This window comes from Equus caballus, chromosome 5 (genome assembly GCF_041296265.1).
Source record: "Equus caballus isolate H_3958 breed thoroughbred chromosome 5, TB-T2T, whole genome shotgun sequence".
In the NCBI taxonomy this organism is placed as follows: Eukaryota; Metazoa; Chordata; class Mammalia; order Perissodactyla; family Equidae; genus Equus; species Equus caballus.
The window spans coordinates 5,824,470-5,834,915 of record NC_091688.1 but is presented as its reverse complement, the minus strand read 5'-3'; the positions used below and the strand labels follow the sequence as shown (position 1 = coordinate 5,834,915).

At 37.8% G+C, this 10,446-nt stretch overlaps 1 protein-coding gene across 3 annotated transcripts in view; it reads left to right on the top strand.

Moving 5' to 3' along the window:
* The window catches only part of NME7 (NME/NM23 family member 7), a 245,293-nt gene that overhangs the window by 356 nt on the left and 234,491 nt on the right, over positions 1-10,446 (top strand). Inside the window, exon 1 of one of the 3 annotated variants that reach the window (XM_070266294.1) lies at positions 2,715-2,894. The exons of the other annotated variants lie outside the window; for them this stretch is intronic. The gene's annotated coding sequence lies outside the window, so the exon portion shown is untranslated. Of the gene's footprint in view, positions 1-2,714; positions 2,895-10,446 lie in introns of those variants that run through there. 3 annotated transcript variants of the gene reach the window in all.

Below are 10,446 nucleotides of genomic sequence, written 5' to 3'. Positions count from 1 at the left end.
TATCTTTTTCTCTCTTTCCAGGGGCTGCCCCCGCAATTTCCTCGCTCTCCCTATTTCTGGCAGCACCCTGAATTCCACTTTGGTATTGCTAAGCCTCTAGAGAAATGTAACAAAGTTTAGGGGTAAGACTGAGAATAAGAGCCTGAGGGTGAGACGTTATTTCGAACAAAGGTTTTAAATGTTTTCATTTTTCATCATTGGATGTTTCCAGCTGTCAGCTTCACCTTAACGCGCTTCCTTTAAGGGTATGTGGTGGTGTGTATGTGACTGTCTCAACGTTGATCCGAATCTCCCTAGATCTTGCAGTTCTTGCTCTCCTGAGTGGCGGAGCACTGTCCCACACCCCGTCTAAGGGCCATTTAGTAATAGCTGTATTTTGCATCAGCTCTCTTCTAGGCAGTTGATTACCTTCTAGGTCCGTGCTTTTTAACAGGAATGCTCCTTAAGGTCTCTTGGAGAGCTTGTGGAAAATTCACTTGCTTGAGCTTCACCTGCCAAAATTCTGAATAAATAGGAATGGGACTCGGTATCTGCATTTTTAGAAAGCCTACAGGTGATGTTAATTCCCTCACATGTTTGAAAACACCACGGTTCTAGTTAATTCACTTAATTACCAAATCTTTTAAACACTTATGAATAACAGACTGGAGGATAGAAAAATGACTGTTGTCAAATGGATACAACTATGAATTTAGCAACAGAGCCCCTTCTTTCTCCAGTACTACTCAGCAATCCTTTTTGTTATCCAGGTCTGCCCCCGCCCTTTTCCTGCAGAGCCCTTTCCAAGTCTTCACAAAGTCCTGTCCCTTACCCCCTCTCTCCTCCCTTCTAAGCAGATGACAGAGTTTAATAGTCAATTTCTTCAACATCGTTCCCCCAAACCTACACATTGATCTCTTTTCCCCATGATTTAGTCTTGCGTTTCAAGTTTGGAGAAAGGTGTTGAAGGGTAATACATCCATCTTTGCTCTAGATCTCATTGTCTCCCATTCATTACAAGACTTTTTGCTTCTGGTTATCTTTTTTCTTTCCTATACTTTTAGTCTCTTCCTCTCCATTTCCTTCTCCTCAGCGTTCATGCTGTATATCTTAGGAAAATGAAATAAAACAAAAACATCCTCCCATCTATCAGTAAACTGCTTGAAAGCATAGTGTTTTCACGTGCTTCAACTTCTGCCTCTTCACTTTCATCCTCAATATTCTATTGTCTGACTTACCTTCAAATGGCTTCAATGAAGTTGCTCTTGCTTAAGTTTCTGATGGCCTTTTAGGTGCCAAATCCAGTAATTTCTTCTCAAAATTTATTTTATTTAGCTTCTCTGTGACAACTGAAATTCATGGGCATTCATTCCCACTTCTTTTCACTGGCTTTGCCTGCTTTTTAAATAAAATTCTCTAGGACTCACTCCTTAATTATTTTCACTTCTTAGTTTATACATTTTCCTTGGGTGATTTCATCCACCCACATGAGTTATACTAATGCCTAAACTTTCACTCCTACATTTCACTTTTTGTCTCAGACTTGCTAAGGCCTAACTTAGTTACTTCCTGGACATCTCTACCTGGTTACCACAAAGCCTTCTCAAACTCAACATGTCCAAAACTGAACTTGCTTTTTTTCCATCTGGTTTCTCTTATTTCACCAAATTAATAAATGGTACCACTGTATTATAACCAAAGTCACAATATAACCTGAACCAGAGTTACTCTACATTCCTTCCTCTCCTGTGTCTCCTGTATTCATTTGGTCACTTGATCCTGTTTTAGTTTAAGATCCCCTCATTTTTTGCCTGGACTATTGTAATGGTGTCTTTAACAGCCTAGTGTGGCAGTTCTCCAACCCATTATTTTCTCTGACACAAGAAGGAATTTTCTAAAACCGAAATCTGTTGCTGTCACTCACCTCTTTAAAACTTTAGACTCCCTATTCCCTACAGTATAAAATTCAGAGTATCTGGAGTGACGCACAAGACCCTCCACAATCTAGCATTCTTTCGTGCCTCTCCCTTTCCTAGACACTCCTTTTAGCCCATTGCCTTTTAGCCGCTTGCCTTTCATTGAACGTTCTCAGCAACTTCAAACTGGTAGTAAGCCTTTCCCTCTGCTTTGCACCTGCTGTTCTTTCTACTTGCAATACCCTCACCTCCTTGTTTGCTTGTCAAACTCCTGTTGATCCTTCCAGACCCTTCCAGACCTTCCAGGTTAAGTATCTCTTCTTCTGTGATGCCTTACTTCTCTACTCAAAGAGAGTTGACTCTTCATTCTTTTTTTGTCACAACTTTACATAGTACACATCTCTCTTATTGTACTTAGCACATTCAGTTGAGATTATTTGTTTATAAATTTGTCACTCTTACTAAACTGAACTATTAGAGGAATTGGACTTTATTTTGTTTACTGCTATTGCTTAGGCCATATTAGGCACTCAGATATTTGCTGAATAAGTAAAAAATAAGAAGGAATGTGTTAAGTGCTCTAGGAGTATTCCGTGTACCTGGGGGATATTGGAGGATGAAGTCCCCACTTTTCAGAGTCAGAAAAGCCATCATGAAGCAAATGGAACAGAATTTCAATAGCTAGACTTCAGTGGCCTGTGTAGCACCATAGGGAGATGGAAAGTGACATTTGCAGAATACTGTTTTTTTGTGGCTATCTTACATTTTGTCGTTCAGACTTCCCAACAGCTCTAAGAGTAGTGAACTCCTCCCCCGCTTCCCTCTACGCTGGCCGGAGCCCTCTGTGGTGGCTCTTTCAAATTGGGTGGTCAGTGAAGGCCCCTCTGAGGAAGGGGCTTTTGAATTGAGATCTTAGTGATAAAGTGTAGTGATCTGAAGAAGTGTACCAAGAGGCAGCACTAACAACAAGATGAAGGCCCTGAAGCAGCAAAGAACTTGGTATGTTTCAGGAACTGATCTTAGGTTTAATGTAAAAAAGAATAGCAGTTATGTGGTGGGGTGGGGTGGGGGCGGCGGCAGTGGGGTAAGTGTGGTGGAGAATAGTGTGAGATCTGGTTAGAGAGGTAGACAAAGGCCCGACCACATGTGTGTACTACAGTAGTGTTGCTCAAACTGTAGGTTATAACCCATTACTCGGTCATGAAGTCAGTTTGGGTTATGTAGCCAGAGTTAAAGAAGAAGACAACGTAAAATGGACACCGTATTCATTGCGAGTAGTGAGGGTAACTTGTATGAAACTTTTGTTTTACGTTGTATGTGTGTTGTTTGTACTGGGTTATGATGTAAAATATATTTTTTTACTGTGAGTCATGATCCACAATGTTCAAAAGATAGTATAATTTGAACAATATATACTTTAAAAGGCAATAGTTGATCTCAAGGCATGCAGATTTCTTGTTCCTCCTTGACCAAGTGACAATGTTATTGTGTGGCAGGAAAATCTCTGAATTTAATGAAAGCCTAAAATTGACTAGAGTAGAATTTTCAAGTTTCTTTCTGCATCCAGATCTCTCTCGTGTGTCAGTTGCTGTCAATCCTTTATGAGAAAGAGCAGGCCTTTCGAAAAAGAGAGAAAAGATGTCCTTTCTCTACTTCAGTCTAGCCGGTGGCATATGTATTGTATCAAAGGCTTGTGGTCTCTCTCTAAGTAGCTGAGCATGGAGCTTGTGTGTTCTGCTGGTGTGGCTTCCTGACCTGCAATTGAATGCTCTAGTCAGCTTCTGTCTGCGTCTGGTTCATTACAGTTGTAGCTTCCAGCACCAGAGTTACGTTCTGGCCACAAATTCTGGAACCGCCTCTATCTTCTGAAGCAGAGATAGGCAAATGTCGTTTGGTTTGCCTCACGTACATATTGTTTGAGATAAAGAGTATACTAGAGTCATCAATTTATTTACTTTTATGTATAAAGGAAATATAGAAGATAATTCCAAGATTCTTTGGACTAATAAAGAGATGTGAATGTTATAGATCTAAAATAGAGCATAGATTTACTATTAACCAACATGAACTGCTAGTATAACTAAGGTATTTACAGATTATCAACTCTGTTTCACAACAATTAGACGAAACAAACGTCTCAAAGTTGTTTTTTTAAAAGAAACTTCAAGAAGAGTTTCACGATTGCTAAATAAAGAACTGGATTTTATTCCATGAAATGTTTTTCAGTTTCCAGCTTTCTAAAGTTTCTTCTAAATAGGTTTACTGTTTTTGTCTTTGGCACGTGCTTCTTATCCATCCAGAATCCCTTGTGTGACTTGAACGGCTAACTCTGGGGGACTGCAGGTCTAAAGCCCCAGGCTGGATTTCATTTACTGCAACGGACTCAGAAAGTAGAGAGCCTAAATTAGAAGGCCGAAACTTAGAAAATATTTTCCCTATATATTTTATTGTGAATGCAGTCTGGAGCCTGTTATATTCTTCTTTAGTAGGAACCAGTAGTATTTACAAAACTGAATGGCAACTGATTCATACCATTTTCCTCATGTGTAGCTCTTTGTCTTTTCTCTGTCCTTTTTCTGCCTTTTTATTTTCTGTCCTTTCTTTTTCCCCCCAGATTTATTGAGATATAATTGACATATAACATTGTGTAAGTTTAAGATGTACCTGCTGATTTGATACACATATATGTTGCAAAATGCTTACCATTATAACGTTAGCTAAGACCTCCATCACATCACATAATTACTATTTCTTTTTTGTGGTGAGAACATTTAGGATCTACTCTCTTAGAACAGATTGGTGGTTGCCAGAGGTGGGGGGTGGACAAAATGGGTGAAGGGGGTTAAAAGGTGTAAACTTCCAGGTATAAAATAAAGAACTCTTGGATGTAGTATATAACATCGTGACCATAGTTAATAATACTGTATTGCATATTTGAAAGTCATTAAGTGAGTAGATTTTAACAGTTCTTGTTACAAGAAAAAGAACTTTGTAACTATATATGATGACAGATGTTAACTAGACTTATTGTGGTGATCATTTCTCAATATATACAAATCTGGAATCATGATGTTATACATCTGAAACTAATGTAATGTTGTATGTCAATTATATCTCAAAAAAAATCCAAAAACAAACACAAAAAGAAATCATCTTGGTGGGACCCAGGATTTTGAAAAAAAATTACTATAAATTTGTTGTAAAATGCTCCTAAGGACCCTTTTGCTATTTTTGTGCCCTTAAAACAGTATGAATGATAAATCTCCTTGTGCACAAGGGGTAGGAACATAGGACCCAGGCAGGACCAGGTTGGAGAAAGCTCAAGCCTGTGACAGTGACACAATGTTTGTAATGGGAGAAAATGAGAAACAACCTAAATGTCTATCAATAGGGAGGTGGCTAAGTTAAGCATGATGTGCCCATGCCGAGAAGATTATGTAGCATTTAAAGAGCTTGTTGTAGATTTATATGTACTACTGAGTTAGACAGATGAGACTTTTTTAAATGAATTTGGCTGCAGAATATTCCTGATTTGCAATTTATGTAAAAAAAAAAAAAAAATAACAGCAAAACCCAGACCCACATAATAGTACCTATATTTTCTATGGACGTATTATGCAGGTAGATAGACAAGCTGGTAACTGTGGCCATCTCTGTGTTAGGGGAAAGGCTCTGGAGTTGAGGGACTGATCAAAAGGAATCTGAGCCTGGATTGCAATGGTTTCATTATTTTTTTATCAAGGGAAGTGTATTCACATATTACTTGTATAACAAAAAATTAATTTTAAAAATGTTGCCACTCCTTTGTCTTCTGTTTACATTGATTCAGGGGCTGGCCATGAATAAATGAAATGTAATAAGAGAATGCTATTAAACATGCAAATGCCCTTTTTGGAAAAAAGAAATCGACTCTCTTAGCAACTTTTGTGTGTATAATACAGAATATTGTTAACTGTAATCACCATGTTGTACATTAGATCCCCAGAACTTGTTCATCTTCTAACTGGAAGTTTGTACCCTTTGACCAACATCTCCTCATTTCCCCTACCCCCAAGCCCCTGGTAACCATTGTTCTACTGTCTGTTTCTACAAGTTTGGCGTTTTTAGATTCTGCATGTAAGTGCTATTATACAGTATTTGTGTTTCTCTGCCTGACATATTACACTTAGTGTAATGCCCTCAAGAGGTCTATCCATGTTGTCACAAATGTCAGGATTTCCTTCTTTTGCATGGCTGGATAATATTCCTCTGTGTGCGTGCGTGTGTGTGTGTGTGTGTGTGTGTGTGTGTGTGAGTGACATCTTCTTTATCTATTCGTCTGTTGATGGTTGTTTCCATATCTTGGCTATTGTGAATAAAGCTGCAAAAAAACATGGGGGTGCATATATCTCTTTGATTTCCTGTTTTCATTTCTTTTGGATATAAACCAAGAAATGGGGTTTTTAATTTTTTGGGGAATCTCTATACTGTTTTCCATAGTGATTGTGCCAATTTACATTCCCACCAACAGTGTACAAGAGATCTCTTTTTTCTATATCCTTGCCAACACTTGCTAATTTCTTGTCTTTTTGATAATAGCCATTCTAACAGGTGTGAGGTGATATCTCATTGTGTATTTGATTTGCATTTTGCTGATCATTAGTGATATTGAGCACTTTTTCATATGCTTCTTGGCCATTGGAATGTCTTTGGAAAAATGTCTATGTATTCAGTTTCTCTATCCATTTAATCAGATCTTTTTTGTTACTGAGTTGTATGAGTTCTTTATATATTTTGGATATTAACCTCTTATCAGATATATGGTTTGCAATTTTTTCCCACTCCATAGATTGCCTTTTCATTTTGTTGGTTGTTTCTTTTGTTGTGCAGAAGCTTTTTAGTTTGATGTAGTCCCACTTGTTTATTTTTGCTTTCATTGCTTGTGCTTTTGATGTCATATTCAAAAAAATTGTTGCCCGGTCTAATGTTAAGGATATTTTCTCCTATTTCTTCTAGTTTTGGTTGTTTTAGGTCTTATGTTTATGTTTTTAATCCATTTCGAGTTAATTTTTGTGAGTGGTGTAAGATAGTGGTCCGATTTCATCCCCCATCCATTCTTTCTTATCCACCAATTACTCATCCATTCAAACAAGTATTTATTGGGTGCTTTTTGTATGCCAGGCACTGGCTGTACATTGAGTAATAAGATAGCACACAGTGTCCTTTCCCTTCCCCAGTGCCCGGATGGTAGAGCCCAAATGTCTTAATTGGCATTTGAGTCCTTCTCTGGCCATCGCTCACCTTGCTTACCCCTTGGAACTTATCAAGAAAAACAGACATTAGAAAATAAATTACAAGGGTAAGTTGAGTTACAAAAGAAAAATTACAACCTGAGGTGGAAATGTGTAATAAGATAGAGTGGTCTGACCTCGCCTAATGGGAAAACCTCCTTGATTATGTAGCGTTTCAATTCCTTTTTCTCTTAGTTGGGGACACATAATATATGTAAGCAAATAAATGGATGAGGTCACTTCATATGGTGCTAAATACTATGGGGAAAATTAAACTAAGTAATGTGATAGCGGCTGGTCCCAAGAGCAGGTAGCCTTAGGTGGGACAATGAGGGGAGGTCCTCATGGGAAGGTGACTTTTAAGCTGAGATCTCAATAACCGGGACCTGGCCGGTTGGAGATCTAGACAAAGAGCATTCCAGGCAGAGGCAACAGCTAGGGCAGAGGCAGGTTAGAGGACCCAGAGGTAGCCAGTGTGGCTGGGCCTGGGGAAGGAGAGAAGGACGGGAAGAGAAGAGATGGGAGAGACAAGAAGGAGCCAGTGACTATTGAGGCTTACGACATTTGGGAAGGATTTTGGATTTCATTCTAAATGCAATGGGATAATGCATTGCATACATTTCCTTTTTATTTCATCTAAATATTTTATTTTCCTTGGATGTACTTTATTTAAACTTCAGTCATATTAGTTTGTTCTTTCAGTGCCTATTTTCATTCTATCTGTAACATTTGTGATCTTATAAACTTAGGAAAATACTTTTCTGTTCTACTCTTGTTACTGAACCAGGTTCGTTTTTGCCCGCCTCCCAGAAAGCCAAACACCGACATGACGAGATTGCAGCAGAGAGAGAATTTACTCACAAGGCAGCCATGTGAGGAAGCAAGAGCCTGAGCCTCAAATTCACTTCCCCGAAAATAGGGACTCAGGGATATTTATGGGATGGGGGCAAGGTGGTCTGAATGTGGAGAGAGGTGGTTGGAGGTGAGGTTTGATGATCCGCGCAGGTGCAGTCAGACTCCATGCCTCTTCACAGGACCCATGTTCACAAAATGGCAGCATTAGCATGATCTGAGGGTGGAGTTTTTAGCCTCTTGATGTCAGAAGGTCGCCTATCAGACATCTGCATGGGTCCAGTTGATGGGCTGGTGGTCTCAACTGGCCTGAAGTGGACAAGGAGTTCTAATTCCTGAAAAACAGCTCACACGCCCATTACCATGGTGACCCAGGCTCCAGGGAGATGTTATCTATAGGAGCCTAGTGAGAGTCAGACAGCACATTGCCTAAACAGCACAGTTAACCATGGGTGGGTTAAACAGCTAAAAGATATAATCAGTAATTGCAAAGAAGAAGAAAGACTTTAGTTCCTAGCTAATCATCAGTGGCTAACCCTCTGCTGATTTCACTGTTATCTTTAAAGATCAGACCCTGCTAATTTCTCCCTTTATAATTTCCTTTTCATAGTTTAATTGCCCTTTTCTGGACCTTTTGTTTCCATCATATCTTCTTTAAGGTGTGGCAAGCTGCTCTTTCCAGGTGGGTGTGCATCACACTTTCTCCCTGGATGTTATGTGTCCTGCTGTGATTCCACCTGGTGCCTTTTGTGATGGTGCCCTGGCATAAAACTGAAAAATCTTGCTCTCCTGAAATATCTCCAACACTTCCTATGAACCTTGTATTCACTTTCCTGTATAAACTACTTCACTTCCAAAAGCTGTTGATATTTTAAGACTTTCTGTACTTAGATGTGAGAAATTGTAGCTATTAAGATGTACTTCTCAATTCAAGTTTATTTTCTGGTACTAGGCACTTTGTCTAATTAAGTTGCTGTTGTTATCTCTCCTGGCTCATCTTGTGTGCTATGCTTTCTTCAGATTGCTTTATTTTTTAAAATGTATTTCCATATGCATGCATAATGGCTCTAGGGTTCTTTGATATATGTAAATTTAAATTTCATGCTCTGTTTTCCATCGTTTTGATACAAGTTAAATATATATATGCTGTATGCATCTTTTATATTATATATAATATATTATAATTATATAAACATATAATTATATAAAATATATATTTTATATTATATATGTAATACATAATATATAATATATAATCCACATATGTAATACATAATGTATAAAACGTATGTAACATATATATTTAGCATGTATATATATAAAATATTTAAATTATTCTGTTGTAGAAATATAGTCATTTTTGGAGAATTGAAAATATAGAAGTAAAAAAATATAATTAAATTTGTCTCTAATATCACTGACTATATATAATCACTATTAATATTTTAGTATAATATCCCAGTCATACATACATACATATATGCACACACATACATGTATATATCTTTTAAAATGTGACCCTATTGTATACATTCCTTTCCAATATTTTTCATTTAATATATTTTATACATTTTTCCAGATCAGTTTTAAGAACTACGTTTTATTCTTTCATTTACTCTGATTTAACCAATCCTTTTATTAATTTGGTCTTTTAACACCATAATTAATATATCTTTGCAGACACATTTTTATGCACATCTGTAACTGTTTCCCTAGAATAATTAGGAATGGAGTAATTGGGTGAGAGGCCATGTGCATTTTGAAGGTTTTTTGATATGCATTGCCAAATTACTTTCCGAAAAGTTTTACCTGTTTGTACTCTGCTAGCAGTGTGCCACGGTGCCTATTTCTCGTAAGCTCTAACCTGTTATTTCTATCCATTTCATACATACATCTAACAATGGATTTGAACTTTTTAAAAAATTTTAATTGAGTCCGTAATAGTTTACATCAATGTGAGATTTCAGTTGTACATTATTTCTTGACTGTCACCACATAAGTGCTCCCCTTCACCCCCTGTGGCCATCCCCACCCCCCTTCCCCTGGTAACCACTGGACTGTTTTCTTTGTCCATGTGTTTGTTCATATTCCACGTGAGTGAAATTATCTGGTGTTTGTCTTTCTCAGTCTGGCTCATTTCGCTTAACGTAATTCCCTCCAGGTCCGTCTATGTTGTTGCAAATGGGATGATTTAGTTCTTTTTTATGGCTGAGTAGTATTCCATTGTATATATACACCACATCTGCTTTATCTAATCATCAGTTGATGGGCACTTGAATTCTTTCCATGTCCTGGCTGTTGTGAATAGTGCTGCAATGAGCATAGGGGTACATATGTTACTTTGGATTGTTGATTTCACATTGTTTGTGTAGATACCCAGTAGTGGGATAGCTGGGTCATATGGTAGTTCTATTTTTAGTTTTTTCAGG